Source organism: Triturus cristatus, chromosome 2_1, assembly GCF_964204655.1.
Source record: "Triturus cristatus chromosome 2_1, aTriCri1.1, whole genome shotgun sequence".
Taxonomy (NCBI): domain Eukaryota; kingdom Metazoa; phylum Chordata; class Amphibia; order Caudata; family Salamandridae; genus Triturus; species Triturus cristatus.
Window position 1 is genome coordinate 1,086,738,327 of NC_140581.1, and position 19,833 is coordinate 1,086,758,159.

The window sequence follows — 19,833 nt, forward strand, 5'->3', positions numbered from 1 at the left end:
AACCATTTTTCTTTTATCAAGCTATATTGCTTATTTGGTTGTTTTCCTCGAAAGTCTGGTTTAGTCTCTTCATGTTTTGGCACTCCCACTTCATAACCTCTGATATTTTGAAGACTCTCTCCTTTTGCTGATGGGCAGAACGAAAGGTTCTCTTCTTGCTGCCTCACAACCAAAACGTGTCTTTATCAAGAATTCAAAGCTTTTTTCACAATTTTCACCACTGGATAATATTGACTCTCCAACGATAGATAGCAATGGTGCTAAAGGGGATCCTGCACGCACTATATCTGGGAAATCCAATGTGAAGCGTCTGAAACAGGACCCTCCTTCGCCCCCTAAATCAGCATCTCCAGTCTCTATGGAATTGTTACTGCAGGAAATCAGAGCGCTCAGACCTTTCATGGAAGATACTAACTCTAAGTTACAATCTCTGTCGGATAACTGGCTACAAATGAACTCCAGACTCACAGTAGTGGAGCAAAATGTCTCTGCTTTCAATGAGGCCACTAAAGAGGTTTCCTTCATGCACACGCAAATTTCATCCCTTCAGAAGCAGGTCGAGGATTTGGAAAATCGTAATAGAAGAAATAATTTACGCATTTATGGCTTGAATGAGTGGATTAAAGGTATGGACCCTATTGCTTTCTTCAAATCCTTCCTTCCAAAGATCCCCCAACTACCAAGTGATACTTCCTTGAATATCCAACGCGCTCACAGATTAGGGTACGCTTCTACTAACTCTTCATCTCAGCAACGTCCCAGAGGAGTTATTCTTTATTTTCTAGAGTACACGGATCTACTCAAAGTGCTAGCGGCTGCCAAAGCTATGCAACGAATATCTTGGTCTGGTTCTACATTATTTTTCGCGCAAGATTATTCAAAAGCAACGGCTGCTAGATGCAAAGCCTTTTTAGATATGAGACCTGTTCTCCGCGCCATGGGAGCTAGATATGGTCTCTTCCGTCCATGTCTTTTCAAGGTCACTTACAACAATAAGACAACATCATACGATGATCTGATACATTTGCAAAGCTTCATAAATTCGAATAAACTTACTCCAATGGATTCTTCAAGACCTTCCTCCTCGCCTATTACTTGATTTTCATGTTGCCTGTATGTGATTTTCATTCTCTTTACTGCTTCATATCTTTGGATTATGCCTAATTTCAATATGTTATGGCTATTTGCTCTTTTTGAAATTCTGTTCATTACTATTAGGTGGTGGCATTCTTCATGTTTTATTTATTGTTCCATTTGTAACGTTCGCCTCACCTTTATTGCTCTTTCTCTTTTTCTCTTTTTGTCCCTATAGTTAGTATCACGACATGGCAGGTTCCTTCCTTGGTTTAGGTTGATCCCTGCTGGGTGTCTCGTCTGTTCCATGTGGTTTCACCCACCCTCACTTTCCTGTTTCCCTTTTATAGGTATGTTAATGGTTTTACCCTCTGTTTTTTGTTTTGTTCCAATGCTCATTACCGTTCTCTGTTTTGGTGTCTTATACATTTCTACTTCAACGTTCTCCCTTCGATGTCTTTCTTCTTCGATCACTGCATATTTTCATTCTCACTTCTTCTTACTTCTTTACTATTCATTTGACTCTTTTACATCCTTCTTCCTCAGCTTGCTAGACTCTAGTTCCTGTTTTCTTTTGCTTACTGTCGCTGAGCTTTCCTACTGTGTGATGCAACAACTTTCTAATCTCCTCTCTCTCATCAGACATTTCTTTTGGTATTGGTTTCACGATTTGGACTCATGTTTTACTGTTAGTGTTCAATATTGTACTTATAGTGTATGTCGCTAAGATTGATTACTTGGAATGTTAGGGGTTTAAACACCCTATCAAACGACAGAGAGTTTTATCTCATTTGGGGAAGCTAAATGCTGATATTGTATTTTTACAAGAAACACATCTCTCAGAGGCTGAATCTGCTAAATTAAAGAGGGGTTGGGTTGGGCACGATTTCTTCTCTCAAGGGGATGGTAAGCGTAATGGAGTGATGATATTATGCCGTAAATCACTCCCAATTACATTAAGATCACAAGAATCGGATACTGAGGGTAGATGGATTAATGTTAAAATGTTGCTGAAGAATGTTCCAGTTTCTCTTCTTAATGTTTATGCCCCCACCTCTGGTGATACCACTTTCTGGCGTACATTTGCAAAGCAAATCTCACGCTGCTTAGATCATAATTTTATATTGGCTGGTGATTGTAACCAAATTTTTGATCCGTTCACGGACAGAAACTCTAAATCCTCCTTTGTCCCTAATAAACCTCATAAAGCGTTTACTCACGCCATCACTCCACATAAACTCCTTGATGCGTGGCGATTGTGTAACCCCACTTCTAGAGAATATTAATTTTACTCTCCAACACATCAATCTCAATCGCGAATTGATTATATTTTCGTCTCTCATAATATCTCGCAATCCCTTACAAGTGCAGAAATAGGTCCCATTTTGTTATCAGACCATGCTCCTGTCTCAGTTTGTCTTGACATTTTGCCTAAAATTACTGGTCCTCGAAGATGGCGTTTTAATAATGCTCTTCTTTTAAATCCAGAATTTACTGCTTCCTTCATTACTTTTTCAGACGAATATTTCAGGTTGAATAATACTGAATCGTTGCCATTTTCCACTATTTGGGATGCTTTTAATGCATCAGCGAGAGACTTTATTATTAATTTTGTAGCTAGAAAACGAAAAATAGCACGCAGTCACACCAATAAATTATTAGACACCATTAAGAAACAACTGGAGCATTCTTATTATACTTCCCACTCAAAGGACTCTCTTAATGCGCTTATAAATGCAAAATTGCAATTCAACCGAAAATTAACTGATGACGCTTCCTTATATTTATTAAAATCTAGTGCAAAATTTTATGGAGGGAAAAATAAAGCTGGGAAAATATTAGCGAATTATTTAAAAGTCAGACATATCAAGTAGAATATTGATTCTATTCGGGATGAAAGCTCAGTTTTAAAGTTTAAAGATACTGACATTCTAGATGCATTCTCCTCTTTTTGCAAAAGGCTATACTCATCTGAAACACAACCTACGGAACAATCCTTGTCAATTTTCTTCTCTACAATCCAGAAACCCCAACACAATCTCCCCGATTTGTCTCCTCTAGAGGTAGACATGTCACAGCAAGAACTCCTAAAGGCGCTTCATAGTCTTAAGAAGGACAAGGCACCAGGCCCAGACGGTTTTACTGTCGAATTTTATACACATTTTTCCAAACTTTTGATTCCCAAATTACATTCTCTAATAAATCATTTTTGTTCTTTGGATAGATCCTCTGGTTCTTTCTCAGAAGCACATATCTGCCTTATCCTCAAAGAAGGTAAGGATCCTATTCACTGTAAAAACTACAGACCTATATCTTTAGTTAATATTGATTATAAAATTTTCTCCAAAGCATTAGCAATCCGCTTAGACTCCTTTCTGCCAAATTTGTTAGACAAAGAACAATCTGGGTTTGTTAAAGGACGCTTTATAACTGATAACACACGTCTTTTATTTAATATCTTATCTCAATCTATTCATCTTAAGCACCCCCTTGCAGCGATTGCTTTGGACGCTGAAAAAGCATTTGACAGAGTGGAATGGACTTATCTATTTTATGCCCTCAAGTGGTATGGTTTCGGCCCTAAGTTTGTATCATTGATTGCTCTCTTATACTCCAATCCACGTGCAGCAGTTTGCGCCAATGGCTTGATTTCATCTTTTTTCGATTTAGGTAGAGGAGTCCGTCAAGGTTTTCCTCTTTCTCCTTTCTTATTTAATTTGGCACTGGAACCTTTCCTCTCCAAATTATGTCAGAATCCATGCTTACATGGCTTCCAAACCTCTCATATTCATGTTAAACTTGCAGCTTATGCCGATGATATTTTGCTTTTTATGTCACAGCCAGATTAATCCATCCCTGCCTTTCTAGCGGAAGTACAGTCATATTCTCTTATTTCTGGCTATAAATTAAATAATGACACGTGTGAGATTTTACCCCTAACCAAATACACTTTTAAATCAGACTTCAACGCTTCCAATTTCACTTGGAGTTCCCAACACATTAAATATTTAGGCTTATACTTTGCATCTTCTATCTCGGACACAGTTTCTCTCTGCATGAATAAGTGCATACAAAAACGTTCAGAATTAACCTCTAAATGGCACCCTCTCCACTTATCTTGGTGCAGTCGCCTAGACACTATAAAAATGATGCTCTCGCCCATAATTATGTATACTATTTCCAACATTCCAGTCCCTATCTCCAATAAATGGTTTGCGAAGGGTAATTCCATTCTATCCTCCTTTTTATGGCAACGCAAGAAGCCTCGTATGTCCATTTTAAGATTATCTAATCCTAAAACAGAGGGCGGTGTCAATTTTCCCAATTTCCGCATTTACCATAAGGCTTTCCTCTTACGCCAAGCCTCTCACTGGTTGCTTGACTCCACCGACAGTGAACCTCTCTGGACCTCAGTGGAACGTCTTTTCCTGTTTCCCTTCTCTTTCTCAGAGTATCTGTCCTTCTCACGTAAACCACAGTCCCTCTCTACGCCTATAATTAAATTAACCTCTAAACTTCTGGGGGCTTCTCCTGTTCCAACTCCAGTTACTATGGACTCGTTTCTTAACTCAACAAACTGGCATAATAAAAATGTGCTCATCAATCATAAGCCCTTCTACTGGAAAACGTGGAGACAAAAGTGTCTTCTTTGGTTACATCAATTGTTCTCCCAATCTGGCTTCTTATCTTTCACTTTGCTTAGACAACTATACCATCTACCTAATTCATTTCATAATAAATATATTATCCTTAAAAACGCTGTGGTGGATACTTATTCTCAATTGCCTATTTCCCAATCTCCCCTCGTAGAAGTAGATACCGCATCACAGACTCATGTTCTTTTACAAAATTTCCCCAGTGCCTCTACTTTATATCGCTACCTATATAACATTGCCACAGTTAAGCAGAAATCAAAAACGGAGTTGGCTTGGGAACATGACTTTGAGACCTCATGGTCATTATCACTATGGACGAATCTTTGGACTAAAATCCGTAAATCTTCCAGGGCAGCCAATACAACGCAAACATTGTTTTTTGTTTATAACCGACTTTTGCTTACACCGGAAGCTTTAAGTAAAAAAATCACGGCAGTTCCAAATGTGTGTTGGACATGCTCTGCTCCAAACGCTGACTTCCTTCATATGTTATTTTCATGCACACATGTACACATTTTCTGGGAACAAGTCTGGACCCAAATTAATTAAATTTTTGCGACTAAGTTTCCTTTCTCTTTTGTTCATATCTTCCTAGGTAGTTTATCCTCCATCTGGGATAATATTACACTTAATACCAAAATGATTAATTTGCTATTAGCGGTTGCTTTTCAACAAATCACCTCGAATTGGAAAGACTTTACGAAAATTTCTTATAAGGCCTGGTGGTATATGATTTGTCATAATCATAGATTGGACACTTCCTTTGTATTTCCTATGCAAATGGCGACAAAACGCTTGAATTTATGGTCACCTGTTACATTGTATATTGAAGCTAGTGCCAAGCGATGTTGCCAACTCCAACCAGTTCAACAAGAAGTGCTTAAACCTCCTTGAACGCCCTAACTGTTCCAATTCTTTATTCAGTATATTGTTATTATTGTTTTTGCATACTAAGAGCTGTTCCCTTTTCCTTTTATTATGAAGTCCGAATTGTGTATGATCTTTTATTGCAGTCATTTTATATTATAATGTTATGATTTTCTGTAATATTTATTTTGTATTGACACCCTTTTTTTCCCTAATAACATTTTCTTGAACTTAAAAAAAACTCTCTCCTGGGAAGCTGAAGCATTCTGACGAATATAGGCGTTTACATCACATGCGTTTACAACGCATGCAATAACAACGCGGTCGTTACAATGACCGCGTTGTTACATCGCAGTACCATTACAACCCAAGTTGTTACAACGACTTGGTGTAGGGGGCGCGCTGGACTTAGGAATAGTATAATTTACTATTCCAACTCCAGTGTGTGCAACAGTAAGGAAGGTGCTGAAATAGTAAATTACACTATTCCTTAGTTTAGAGTGCCCCCTGCAGCAAGTCGTTGTAACGACTTGCGTTGTAATGGCACTGCTATGAAACAACCCGGTCTTTGTAACGACGCGTTGTAATCGCATGCGTTGTAACAATTGCAATGTGATGGCTGTTTCCCCATTCTGACACGTTCCCAGGTCTACTATAATTGGCAAATCTGGAAGGGTTTCAGAATCAATGGGTGGATGCGTAGGAACACCCACACTTCACCAATGGAAGACTCCCTGGAGCAGAGTAATGCAAGGCAGTTACTTGCACAGCCTTGCATTACTACAGATTTACCAAGCAACTATAGGGTATGCCCCCCTTGCGCGGCACAAGGGTGACGCAAAACTCTTGATAAATATGCTCCTCAGTTTACAGCGGTGCATCATTAGTTTGTTACGAGAACTTAGTGAATCTCAAGTTCAAACACTGAGCTTTGACCATGTACAAAAGTATTGGAGAAACAACTGATAGTAATTGGCAGCCTTTGCTGATGCACAATCTATTCACATACACAAATGGTAAAGGTCAGAGTACAGCAATATAAATGTTGATCTGAACAATTTGAAATATAAAATGAAGACTGGGTTTCGGACCCACAGAAGATGAACTGCTCTAGTACATGGTAGTATGCTTTGATGGGGGAAACATTGTTTACAACGCACGTGATACATCGCATGCCATTACAACGCAAGCCATTACAACGATGTATTGTTACATCGCATGCCATTACAACACAAGCCATTACAACAACTTGCTGTAGGGGCAGAAGGTGTTAGATTTGTTGGATTTTCAATTCAACACCTTCCCTACTGTTGCACACACTGGAGTTGGAATAGTAAATAATACTATTCCAAACTCCAGCATTGTAATGGCATACGTAGAAAATTCATGCGTTGTAACGAGTGCCATTCCTTAGATGATTCTATACTTGATGACATATATGATTATTTTAACTTGAAAAATAGTTGTTGCCTGCTTCTGAATATTAATATGAACAAGAGTTTCCAAAGATATTGAGAACAACAATGTGAATTGTTGATCACTGTAAACACAGAGGAAATTTTTTAGGTTTTGTTCAGATCTGATTTTCTGAATTTGAAGCTTTTAGATGTTAATCGAATATAAACAGGGCAAAGCTAAGACAGTATTAGCATTAAATTGCTTAATAAATAATAACTGGAAGCACGTCTTAGCAAGGTACATTCATTTACGAGAACATCTGGGGCCTATTAAAGGGTGAGCAAGTCATTCATTCTTTAATATGATTTATGCAATATGGATTGACTTTAGGTTAACCAGCCTGAAGTCAGTTAATATGCACTAAGATATGTGAATTAACGTCCCTAGTGCACGCTTGAGTTTCTTAAGTTCCATATATTGTTCATTGAACACACACGCCTTTTATTCCAATTTTTTTTAGAACGTTCTGTCTTCACCAAAGAAATTGTCCTTACATGAGTGCAGGCTTCCTTATCCTTGGACAAGTAGAACCCTTATGCGACATTTCCTTTATCTGGGTTAGCTTTGTAAACCTTCAATAAACCAATAGATGATTTAAAAAAAATAACAATTAACAGTGCTTGTTTAGTATTCTGAGAGGCAAACGTCCCGATCCACTTTTCTTTTAAATATTTCTTAGATAGGAAAAATGTCTTTAATACAAATTAGTTTAGGTTTTCCACATTCTGTAAAATCTTTTTTTTTTTTAAATTACATAGATCAGGAATATTATCTCATTTGACAAACATAAAGCCTATTTCTTTTCTTTTCTGAGATGTCTAACAAATGTATACACCTTTATAAACTTTGGACCTCAGCCGCAAAACGCCTTTTTAAAATGTATCAAAGTCCTTTCATTACTCGTAAAAGTCTTTCCAACTCGCAAAAGAGCATTTGCACTCTATTGCAAAGCAGTACCTGTCCCTTTAAATATACATGGGCAGCTCTAAAAAATGTTTCCTGTATGGAAATGCAAATGCAGAAGAGAGGACTGATGTCCTATTAGTTTATAGATCGCATTGCAAACTACATTCCCATTTGGAAACCAGTCGATGTGCAAAATGCATGTCTAGTTTGGTAGTGGGAATGGTATATCAGGTCCTAAATGTATATTTCCTTGGTGGCCCGTATTGCTTCAAAGAATCCAATGAAGAGTTAATTTGTTAAAACGTGCCCTCCTGGGTTACGTTTCTACTTTTAAGTACATTTAGGAGCATATTTATGTAGGTTTTGTGTCGGCCTTGTGCCACGTAAGAGGGCGCAAGGGTGACGCAAAACCTAAATTGGATTTATCAAGCCGCGTAAAACCCCCTTGTGTGGACATGAGTGGCTTGAGAAATTCAGAGTAACACAACACAGCGCAAATCACTGTGTTGCATTAAGCTGCCCCGGGAAGGCGTTCTATGGGTGGAGAGTGGGTTTTCCCACACACCCACCCATGAATTCTGAAGCATTCCCAGATTTACCAATACTGGTAGACCTGGGAATGGGTCAGAATACTACACCTTCACAAGTGAGGTGTGCAGAGGAGAAATATCTGTATTTCCTCTCATTACTTCCTTTTTCCATGTGTGCTGCAGAAGGTGTCCCTTGCAACGCAGGCACCCTTGCACCATGGTTGGGAGCTGGTAGATGACAGGAAAGCGTTGAATATTGTCAAGTACAGCACATTCCTGCCCTTTCCGTATCACGCAGAGCAGCAAGGTGATTTACTGTACTGCGCTGCTTGATATCATAGTAAATATGCCCCTTCATTTCTGATATACACCTCTGTGCTTAATTTGTAAAAACATTAAGTGCTGGGTCCTTCTCGGAAGGCCACGGCAGCTTGCATCCCCCATTGCCCCTGCCAGCGCTGCCAATGACAGTACCAACATAACACCTAACCATTGCACTCCTACAAGTGTGACAATTCAGACTATTTCAGGCCACACAAAGCTATAATAATGGTGTGAGAGGCTGGTAGTATTCATTTTCAGTGCAAATTGACTTAATAAACACAGTTGTGCTCCTTTCAAACTCAAACAGACAGCACCACCGTGTGGTGGACTGTCACTAGTGCCAGTGCTGACAATTAAGTGCTGGTGCTGAGCACCGGAAACCACCGGCTCAAATTAAGCACTGCTGGCTACATCTCTAACAAACATCAGACACAACGAATTAGAAAGAACGTCTCTCATGCTCTCATTATATCACAGATACGCAATGAAGATAGCTATTACCATGCCCAAACAACACATCTCAGTGTGATAGGCTACACACAGCCACCAGAAAACATTAAAAAGACTCTCACATGATAGGCATGTATCATGACCTAATAGTATTCGGTTGCCCAACATAGCACCGCCCACCAGGAATTCCCAAACATAGCCCCGCAACGTAATACATTAGAGAGAATATCAAACGCAGTCAGACACACTCCAAACACACATAGGGGCATATTTACAAGGCGGCGATAGAAAATTATCGCCGGTTTTGCGGCCGTTTTCAGCCGAAAAGCGGCGATAATTGTATCGCCTAATTAGCAAGGTCATGCTAACGCGTGAAACCTTGCATTAGTGCACCTATTCTTAACGCCCAGCTTTGCATCTCTAATGAGATGCAAAGTGGACGTTCCTGACCTAACATGACAGGAGAAATGTCGCTAAGCGACATTTCTCCAATCATCAAGCCCCACGCTATGAAGCATAGCGGCAGGAAAAGTAGCGATAACCCCTGTTATCGCTACTTTTCTTACACCTGCTTCAGGACTGACTTAGCCATGATATCCTATGGAAGGTGGATATCATGGCTAAGTTTGTGAGTCCCTATCAACAAGCTAACGCCACATTTCGTGAGATTATCGCTGGGTTTCCAGCGATAATCTCACGTTAAGCAGTCAGCACTAGGGGCATATCAACAAGGGCTTTATCTCTGCTTTTTTGGCTTTAAAAGCCAAAAAAGGAGAGATAAAACTAGCGCCCTATCAAAAACAGGGTGCTAACATACAAATTTGCATGTTAGCACCCTTTTACTCTACGCTTCCCCTTGCATCTCTAATGAGATGCAAAGGGGGCGTTCCAGAGTAAAATAATAGGAGAAATGTCACTAAGCGACATTTCTCCTATTATCAAGAATGTCGCTAAACCTGTTAGAGACAAAAAAAGCAGCGCTAACCGCGGTTAACGCTGCTTTTTTACGTCTGGTATTTTTCTGACTTAGCCATGATATCCTATGGAAGGAGGATATCATGGCTAAGTTTGCCTGTCCCTATCAACAAGGTAACGTGAGATTATCGCTGGGTTTTCAGTGATAATCTCACGTTAGCCTGTTAGCGTGAGAATTTTTATCGCTATTGAGATAAGCGTTGCTAATAGCCCGCTATCTCAGCGATAAAAATTCACGCTAGCCGGCGATAATTATCCTAGCGCTAAGTGCGCTTAGAGATAATTATCGCCGGTTGTTGTTGATATGCCCCTAGGATTTTTATCGCTTTTGAGATAAGCGTTGCTAATAGCACGCTATCTCAGCGATAAAAATCCACACTAGCCGGCGATCACTATCCTAGCGCTAAGTGCGCTTAGCGATAATTATCGCCGGTTGTTGCTGATATGCCCCATAAAATCCAAGGGGGCATATTATCAAGAAACGACATTAAAATTATCGCCGCTTTAGCGGCAGAAAACAGCCGCTAAAGCGGCGATAATGGGCTTAATAATATGCCATTGAGAATTCCCATAGAAGCTCATGTTCTGGTGTCAACATGGGCTTCTAGGGGAATTCTCTGCGGCATATTATCAAGCCCATTATCGCGGATTTAGCGGCAGTTTTCTGCCGCTAAAGCGACGATAATTTTAACGCAGTGCTTGATAATATGCCCCCAAGTTAGAAAATCATACACGTGAAAAGGCTATTAACGCACCCGAAACATATTCAACTTTTTATCCTAAATAAACGACTGTACTGTGATTTGGTTATTAAAGGTTATAGGGTGTGCATTCTTGAATTACTTGTGCTTCTCTAAAAGGACTACCTCACAGAGCCTCTCATGCACTGAGCGCTACCTAAGAGCAGAAAATAGCAGCACACACTTTGCGGACCGACCTTAACTCTCGACTTTATCAAATTTCAAAAATACCACTTAGCTGACAATCATCGAATTCTTAAAGTCGCCAACCATTCCAAATACCTACAATTCACAATTACCTAACAGAATAAGTAGGACAGACCTCGTGACATACTCATGCGCACAACGCGCCACCAAAGACATACATTTGAAGTACATTTTTAAGTGCCAAACATGGCCAATCGCTCCAAGATAATGAAGACAGTTTTCTCAGGGAAAAATATTACTGAACGTGTATGAAAGGTACTGACCACAATGTGTGGCAGCAGGCAAGCATGAAAATATGAAAAAACTCAAAACCTGGAAATAAACAGGCACCTACTAAGAAAGCTGGTTGGACAAATGTTTCGTTTAGACTCTTAACCAAAGGGCAGTACGGATAAGCTTTGCAGATGCAAAAGGTTAAACGAAATTTCTGACAGAAAAGAAAATGATGTTCAAAGTCCAATAACTTTCGTGTTGTCGTTCCAGACTAGAGCCAAAGATTGAGAATAGTGTTGGAATAGTGCCACCGCGTGGCTATAACTTCAAAAGCAGGACATAGTTACACGTACTGATGCCAAAAAATCAATTATTTATTTAACTTCCATAGTGGCGTAATGTAAAATGATGTATCAGCATGGGGGATACGAGGAGGGGACCTGAGTCTCCCATACCTCACAGATACCAATAGGACTTGGCCTCAAATGGAGGGGTGCTGAAGGGATGGGGGCCCCGTAAAGGGTCCGGTTGAGCCAGGGCCGGCTTTACCGCTGGTGGCGCCCTGTGCGACAATGTTTGCTGGCGCCTCCCCCCCTCCCCCCACCCCCCAATGACCACCTCGCTACGGATCCCCACACTACCACCATTTGACAGTGCCCCCCGCCCACCCCCCCCCCCCCAAGTCTCCATTACCACTGTCTCTTAGATTCATTTAGCTTTATAGCACCGCTCATACTAGTTTAAGGCGTCAGAGCACTTTACATCACACCTACATTGCACGGAGACAATCATACGTTTGCAAATCAGTGTATAGGAAATGTTACATAAGATATAGGCCTACAAGGTGTAGGAGTCACATGTCATCCATACCGGTAGGAACTCCTTTTCCTTAGATGTGTGCACATTCAAATTGAAACAAAATGTTTCTCCTCTTATTGTTAATCAAATAACTTCAGTATTAATTTTTAATGCATTTTATTGATTTTTCATCATTTCATTTATTCTTAAATTTCTTTCTTTACGGAAAACTTTTTCTTTTCAAGCATCTTATGTTCTCAGATGCAAAAGCGTTTAATTGCAGTTTCATTTACACCCAATGCATTTCGGGTCGTATTAGACCCTTCTTCTGGGGTTTCCCAGAATAGGATACTGTGGGAATAGCCGTTAGCGTGAAAGGTTCCTCGCGCTTCCCCCGCGAAAGTAGCAGCGTTCTTGGAAACCCCAGAAGAAGGGTCTAACACGACCCGAAATGCATTGGGTGTAAATGAAACTGCAATTAAACGCTGAGAACATAAGAAGCTTGAAAAGAAAAAGTTTTCCATAAAGAAAGAAATTTAAGAATAAATGAAATGATGACAAATCAATAAAATGCATCAAAAACTAATATTGAAGTTATTTGATTAACAATAAGAGGAGAAACATTTTGTTTAAATTTGAATGTGCGCACATCTAAGGGAAAGGAGTTCCTGCCCCATATAGTTTTGAATATTCATAGGCACTGCCAGACACAGTGCGACAGATGTTGTAGCACACCATGAACCATTTTAAAAAGGAAAAAGTAAACGAGTAATTGAGTGCACTGAGAAACTTTGTTGTGATCCATACAGGTAGGCAATATAGTTTGAGTTCTTGGTCTGGAAAAGCACAAATTCAGGGGCATATGTTCAAGGAAGTGGCAGAGTGAGGCGATAGCCGTCATGGCTTAACGCCTCACTCCACCACTTCAGAAACGCAATGCTGCACCATATTTACAACAATATAGTGCAGCCTTGAGTTTCCCCCTGCGCTGGCACTACACTTACCAGTGTAGTGCCAATGCAGGCACCCTTGCACCATAGTGCAAGGTTGTCCGCGTGCAAGGGAAAGATTGTTTATGTACAGAAAGGTCCCCCTTCCTGTACATAAAGAATATTTAAATGCCATTTCGTCACTTCTATGTGTGCTGCTTAATGCAGCACGCATGGAAGTCACAAATGGCCATTTTTAAAAAAAAAAGATTGTTAATTTACAGGAAGGGGGACCTTCCTGTACACAAACAATCCAAGGCTTTTTTCATGTGTGCTGCACAAGGCAGCACACATGGAAAAAGAAACAAGCATTTTCAATGCAACAGGTCTAGCATTTGTGAGAGTTTAAGCTATTGGCATTGTAAATGACAATGCCTTTTATTTATGTGTTTTTAAAAGCAAAACATATATAAAAGGCATTGGTATTTTTAATACCTTTAGCTCAAACTGTCGCAAATGCGAGACCACTTTAATGGTGTTCGCGCCCCTTCCTGTTAACGCTGCTCCTGTATTCAGGTTACAGTGAGCAGCGTCTATAGAAAGGGGAATGGCCAACATTAAAGTAAAAGCGCGTATAGGGCGCTTTCACCCAAAGTGTAAAACAAAAAATTAATTTAGAGAGGTTCTGTAGCGCGGCCGCTAATAAAGTGAAAGCGGCCCGCGCTGTTAATTGAATCAATAAGTGCAGCTGCTAATGTGAATGCAGACAGCGCTGTTTATTAACTTAACAAATAAGCGCGGCCCCTAATTTGAAAGCGGCCTCGCCATAAATGAAATAATTAAATAAGTGCAGCCGCTTTAACGCGGACCATGCTGGACTTTAAATAAATGCATAACTAAAAGCGTGTGCCGTGCTGCGATATTGTTGGTGCAATAGGGCAAGATCATTAAAGAAAATAGTGCTCACCGACTTTTAAAACAGACTATGTAACGACACAAGTAAAAACTCCAGTCGTTATGGGAGGTTACAAGTGCAGACAAGGTGATACCAAGGACGGACTATTAATCCTATTTACAAATGAAAAGCAATGATTTCGCAAGGACAGTAACAGGAGCCAATTGAAAAGATGGGTGTGAAATGGGTGGAGCTTCTATTCCTAACCTCAATACAGCATGCCGCGCAGATCAGCGCATTCAATGCCCAGGCTCGACCTAAAAAGGACTGTGAAAACAGTACCTTGACTATGGAGAACTTGTACTCCCAGAGGAGTGACAGGTAAGGATCATCATCAATGACGTGTCTATATTCATACATCCACTACACTCCAAACCAAAACACTTAAATAAAAGTAATTTACATTTACAGCGCCAATAGCTCTAACTCTAAAAAATGCAAGATCTATTTGCATTGCAAATGCTTGTTTTTGTGCAGTGTCAAATATCACAAACCCAACCCCAAAGTATTGGAGCGCTTCACATATGCGGCGGTTACAGTAAACAAGGTCCCCTTTGCTTCTGAAGAACGGAGAAATTAATTTAATCAACGTCTATAGACGTCGCATCAAAACCAACGCTAAATCCTAAACTGCTTGATAGGATCATCAAAATATAGTTTTCATCCGTAACTAACTAAAAGTTCAATCAAACATGCTCTACATACAGATCCTATAATTCCCCACAATCAATTTCCAGCCATAAGTACCTGTTTCTAGCAAACTCTTTCCTGTTAAGATTGCAATTATTAATAAACTTTTTCTGTCATTTTACAAAATTAACGATCGCCAGGAAGAATCAGACAGGAGAACTTAAGGTAGTTGTTACACACCTTAAACTCCAAGAGAGTAATCATTACATCATCTTGCTCCTATCATCATTTTCTGTTTCTCCCAGAGGAGTAACAGGTAAGGATCAACCTCACTGACGATAAACACACAAGAAAAGCTGAAACATCTTAAAGTAATGGAATCTTAACAAACATAGTGTGAGCTATTGATATTGAACAGTAATTTCCATTGTTAATCTGCAGTCTAAAAAAGCATGGCAATTCAGTTCTATTGTTATCAGTCACCATGGAAGAAGTTCTGCAAAACTGCTCATCTCGGGGTTCCCATAAGTCTGTGCGAGTAATATTTACATACAAGTGCATCTCAAGTAGCGGAAGAGGGGTTAGTGGAAGTGGTTTGCAAATAGCAGCTCTTGGTCTAACAGCGGAGCCATCTTAGAATTCGGAGAGTGACATTTACCACAGCAGGCAAAGGTCAGTTTTGGAATTAGTAATTTTAGTAGTGCTTAGCTGGGCAGTAAAAACGGTATCATGCAAACTTCTGAAGTTTTAGTTTTGACAAATGTAGTTTTTATTCTATGTTTGTGCTTTTATGATTTTAAAATGTCTAAAAACGAATAAAGCTAACTTGACTTGACTTGACAAATGTAATTTTTTTCCGTACGATTGTGTTTCGCTTCACAGTTCCACTTCTACCTGTTTTAAAATTATTATAATACAGACAAATCCGAAGAAGATACGTAATAGAAACAAATTAAAAATGTGGGCAATGCTGCTTGCCGACAATTACTTACAATGTAACTTGTTTGAGAAGTCACAAAAAGTGACATTCCTGTGGCGATAGGGGCTTGTACATATGCCCCTCAGAATTTAAAATGTAACAGCATTGTAAGGGGTTTTCTTTAATAAGAATTGATTTCTAACCAAATTAACCCTTTTTTATTAGGATAAGGAAAGACTGGGCAAAAAAACATGTATTTGTAATATATTCCTTGCAGTTTGCATGTAGCTCTTTGACGCCTGTTAATAGCTCACTGCTCTATAATAAGATTTTAACAGTTAAACTGCAAGTAACAAAAGGATCTCTCTGACAAAAGCGATAACCCATTGACCTATTAATAGTATATGCACTTCTGTGATCTGAATTGGACAAGTTCTTTGTAGCAGGCATGTTAACCTTCTGCGCTGCGCTATGATGAGTCAAAACTTCCACTACGAGACAAAGCTCCAGTCTCTCTAGAGGAAGACCATTAATCACCGGAGTTAACCTGACATGTTTATTGATGCTTGAAAATTTATGGGACAAGAAACGTGGAATCAGATGTTTTTAAAACAATACACATGGGTGGTGTTGGCGGTCGGCGGAGGCTCGGCCTTCCTGGGGCTTTTCTTGTTTGGACATCGTGGAGCCGGGGCCTGGTGCGTGGCCCCCGGGCTGCGGAGGTTGGCCCATCCTTCGTGGCTCGCGGGTGGGCTCCCGCCCATCCGTTCTGGGCATCCGGCGATTCCCGGCTTTCACAGAAAATCGCTCCTATTTGTTCGGCAGCCAGATCGGGCTGCGGGGAGGACCCGGGCAACACGGGGTGAGTGGTCGTATCCCCCGCTGGGCCCAGAGGCGTGCTGCGGTGGACCGGTGGTAGTGGCCTGCTCTTTACGGGTGGGCTTGGGTCCCTGCCCACCCCCCCCCATATTCTCCGGGTCTGTGTGGGGGCTCGGCGGTGCTGTCGGACTGCGTGGGGGTGAAGGGTGGTGACCGCGGCCTGCAGAATCTACTGGGTCTCTTGGATGGCCCAGGGTCGCATCCTTTCTGCTCCTGGGGGCCTTTCAGTGGCTCTGTGGGGGTACCATTGAGGACCCAGGCTCTGGGGCATACTGTGATATTGGGGCCCGTGCTGTGATTTCTGTGACGCCCTGGCAGAACCCTCATCGCCCACAGGGTCACTGTGGGACACTGACATTTACCCGCCGGGCGACGTGGAGCGGTGCCACTTGGCGCACAGGGATTAGGGACAATCGGCGAGGGCACCCTGACGGCAGTGGAGAAGTGTGGCTCAATGGTTAGAGCGGCAGACCCTGATGCAGAGGTCTGTCCCGGGACCAGGGTTCAATTCCCCGCCTCGGCGGGTCTTGAGCTCAAAATTCCACGGACCTGATAATTCTTGCCTTGGTGCCTATTCCAATCATGGAGTGCAACTCTGGGCAATAGCTTGCTTAATCTCCACAACGGCCCCCACAACGCTAAGGATGCCTGGCCTCTACCTTGGGGGTACCCAGGAGTGGACACCTCACAGGGAAAGCCAGAATGGGTTCCACAGCGGTATTTGTACAAGCGCCTTGAGACCCTTGCGGGTGAGTAGTACACTATCCAAGTATCAATTTAAATTTTTTATATTTACAGTTGGATCGAGCTGCGCGGACCGCTGCCGGACAGTAGTGTCGCCCCTGTGCTACCTACGCTACCCTACCGTGGTGCACAGTGATAGCGCCTGCCTGTTGGGAAGGGGGATCACGAAGGTATGCCTGGCCCACCATGACGAGAGACAAAATTGGTGGAGGGTCCTCAAAGCAAAGTACGCTGGACAAATTTGCAGGCCCTGAGGGCTCCGCGGTGGCGGTGGGTGGGGCCCAGGGTAATGTCCCAGACAATGCCGCCCTCCTGGTGGCAATTACCCAATCTAAGGACACCCTGGATGCCAAAATAGGGGCGGTGGGCTCCGAAGTTATGTTGCTGCGCCAGGACCTGCGAAATGCGGTGGCACGCATCACTGAGACTGAGACGCGGATCTCTGGAGTGGAGGATGTGGTGACGACCCTGCAACAATGAGTGGCATCTCTGGAGACTGCTCAGTGGGGTTTGGCGTCCAGGGTGGAGGATGCGGAGGGCAGGGCGCGATGCAACAACCTCCGCTTTGTTGGTTTTCCGGAGGGGTGTGAGTCTGGAAACATGGAGAGGTTTACCACCCAGTGGCTGGAGAGCTGGCTACCCCCGACTCCTTATCTAAATGCTTTGTGGTGGAGCGTGCACATAGAGCCCTGATGCAGAAGCCTCCCCCGGAGCTCGGCCGAGGCCAGTGATTGCGAAACTACTTAATTATCACGATCGGGATGTGATCCTGAAGCAAGCCAGGGCCCAAGAACCTTTGCAGTATAACAATGCCCGTATCCTGATATTCCCGGACTATACTAAACAGACCCAACAACAGCGGCAATCATTCCTCGCAGCTAAGACCCATCTGCGAGAACTTAAACTTCCATATGCATTGCTCTACCCAGCCCGGCTGCGGGTTGTCTATCGCTCTCGCACGTATTTTTTTGACTCTCCGGAGGAGGCTTTCCGTTGGACGGATGAGATGGTGCGGCTACGCCCTCACTCTCCTGCCCGGTAGAGCATCTGACTCATCCTCGAGCGGAGTGGTCCGGAATGTGCCTGGTGGCCGGGTGAGGGGGTCTCGCCGCTCCAGGTCCAGGAGGCAGTCCAAATCCAGCGATGTTCCGTCGTGTGTGGGATCTGCTTTGGATCAAGCGGCACCAGCTGACTGAATAATTTCTGTGCATGTGCATCTACGATTCTTAGAAATGTTAGTAGTGGTCAGAGGAGCCCGATGAGGGCGGTATCTCTGTTGGTAATTCCAGACGGGGATAGGGGCTAGGGGACGATGGGCTGTAGTTTGGGGATCCATTGGTGGGTGAGGGGTGGGTGGTACCTCCTGTTGGGGTCTGCCTGCTCTGCCTGCCGCGACAGGTACTTCACTGTTTTCGAGGTATAGGGTGGGGGTAGGGGGTTGGTTGGGTTGTTTAGGGGAACTGTTGTTGTTCTTTCATCGCACTGTTCAATTACAGGTCGGGGTCGCGCTGTGTGGCATGTCTTGGGCCACCAGGGCTCTTCATGTTTCTGATGTTTTGGCATGGCCGCCATTGCGGGTAGATCGTCAGAATTCTTTGGGTCCCTGCACATTTTGAGCTGGAATGTCAGAGGGGCACTAGATAAGATTAAGCGTGGCTAAACGCGCCAGCGCTGATATCTTGATGCTACAAGAGACACACCTTATGGGGACTAAAGCACTCTGTTTTCAGCGCTTCGGATATAGCCAAGTGTTTCATGCGGGCTTTGTGCGGGGTTCAAGGGCAGTGGCAGTCTTGATCCACAGATGAGTCCCTTATAGCCACATTAGAACGTGGGGTGATGCGCAGGGTAGATATCTTTTCCTACAGGGTACGTTGAGGGGTCAGTCCATGATTTTTGATAGCGTCTATGCCCCACCGCCGCTGTCCTGGGGTTTTGTAGAGAAACTTGTGACCGTGTGGACAGATATCCCAGAGGGACTGGCAGTGGTTGGTGGGGACTGGAACGATGTGCTAGATATTGCTCTTGACAGGTGGAGGCCCGACGGGGCCCCGATGGTTCGCAATCCCACCAAGCTTCATTCCCTCGTAGTGGGCCAAGATTGGGATGACCCATGGCGTCGGTTGCATGGCGGGACTCCGGGGTTCACCTATCTCTCGGTGGTCCACGACTCCTTCTCTTGTATTGATTACATCTTCGTGTCTCGGGGGGATGCTGGCAGCGTGGTGGAGGTTGACATTCTCCCTCGAGGACTATCTGATCACTCACCTGTGGCCATTACACTGCGTGCTGGCCTTGCGCGAGGACCTTTCCGGCGGCGCCTCTGCACATGGAATCTCCAAAAGGCAGAGTATAGGGAACACATAGGGGACGCCATAGACCACTATTTGTCGCACAATGTGGGAACGGTGTCGGTGGCGTCTCTGTGCGAGGCGATGAAGCCCACACTTCGTGAGATGGACATCTCCTTCTGCGTGGCGGCACGCAGGGCCCACAGGGAATCTCTTATTCGGGCAGAGGCGAAGATCTTGGACCTAGAAGCACGCAGTGGAGACGAGGGGGGGGCGGCTGGTCCGCCG

At 42.9% G+C, this 19,833-nt stretch overlaps 1 protein-coding gene and 1 non-coding gene across 2 annotated transcripts in view; both read right to left on the minus strand.

Moving 5' to 3' along the window:
- ADAMTS3 (ADAM metallopeptidase with thrombospondin type 1 motif 3) overlaps positions 1-19,833 on the minus strand; it is a 558,188-nt gene that overhangs the window by 118,597 nt on the left and 419,758 nt on the right. The gene's annotated exons all lie outside the window — the stretch shown is intronic.
- Positions 14,918-15,051, minus strand: LOC146866394 (U8 small nucleolar RNA). The gene has a single exon (XR_014977556.1). It is a non-coding gene; the product is annotated as a U8 small nucleolar RNA (small nucleolar RNA).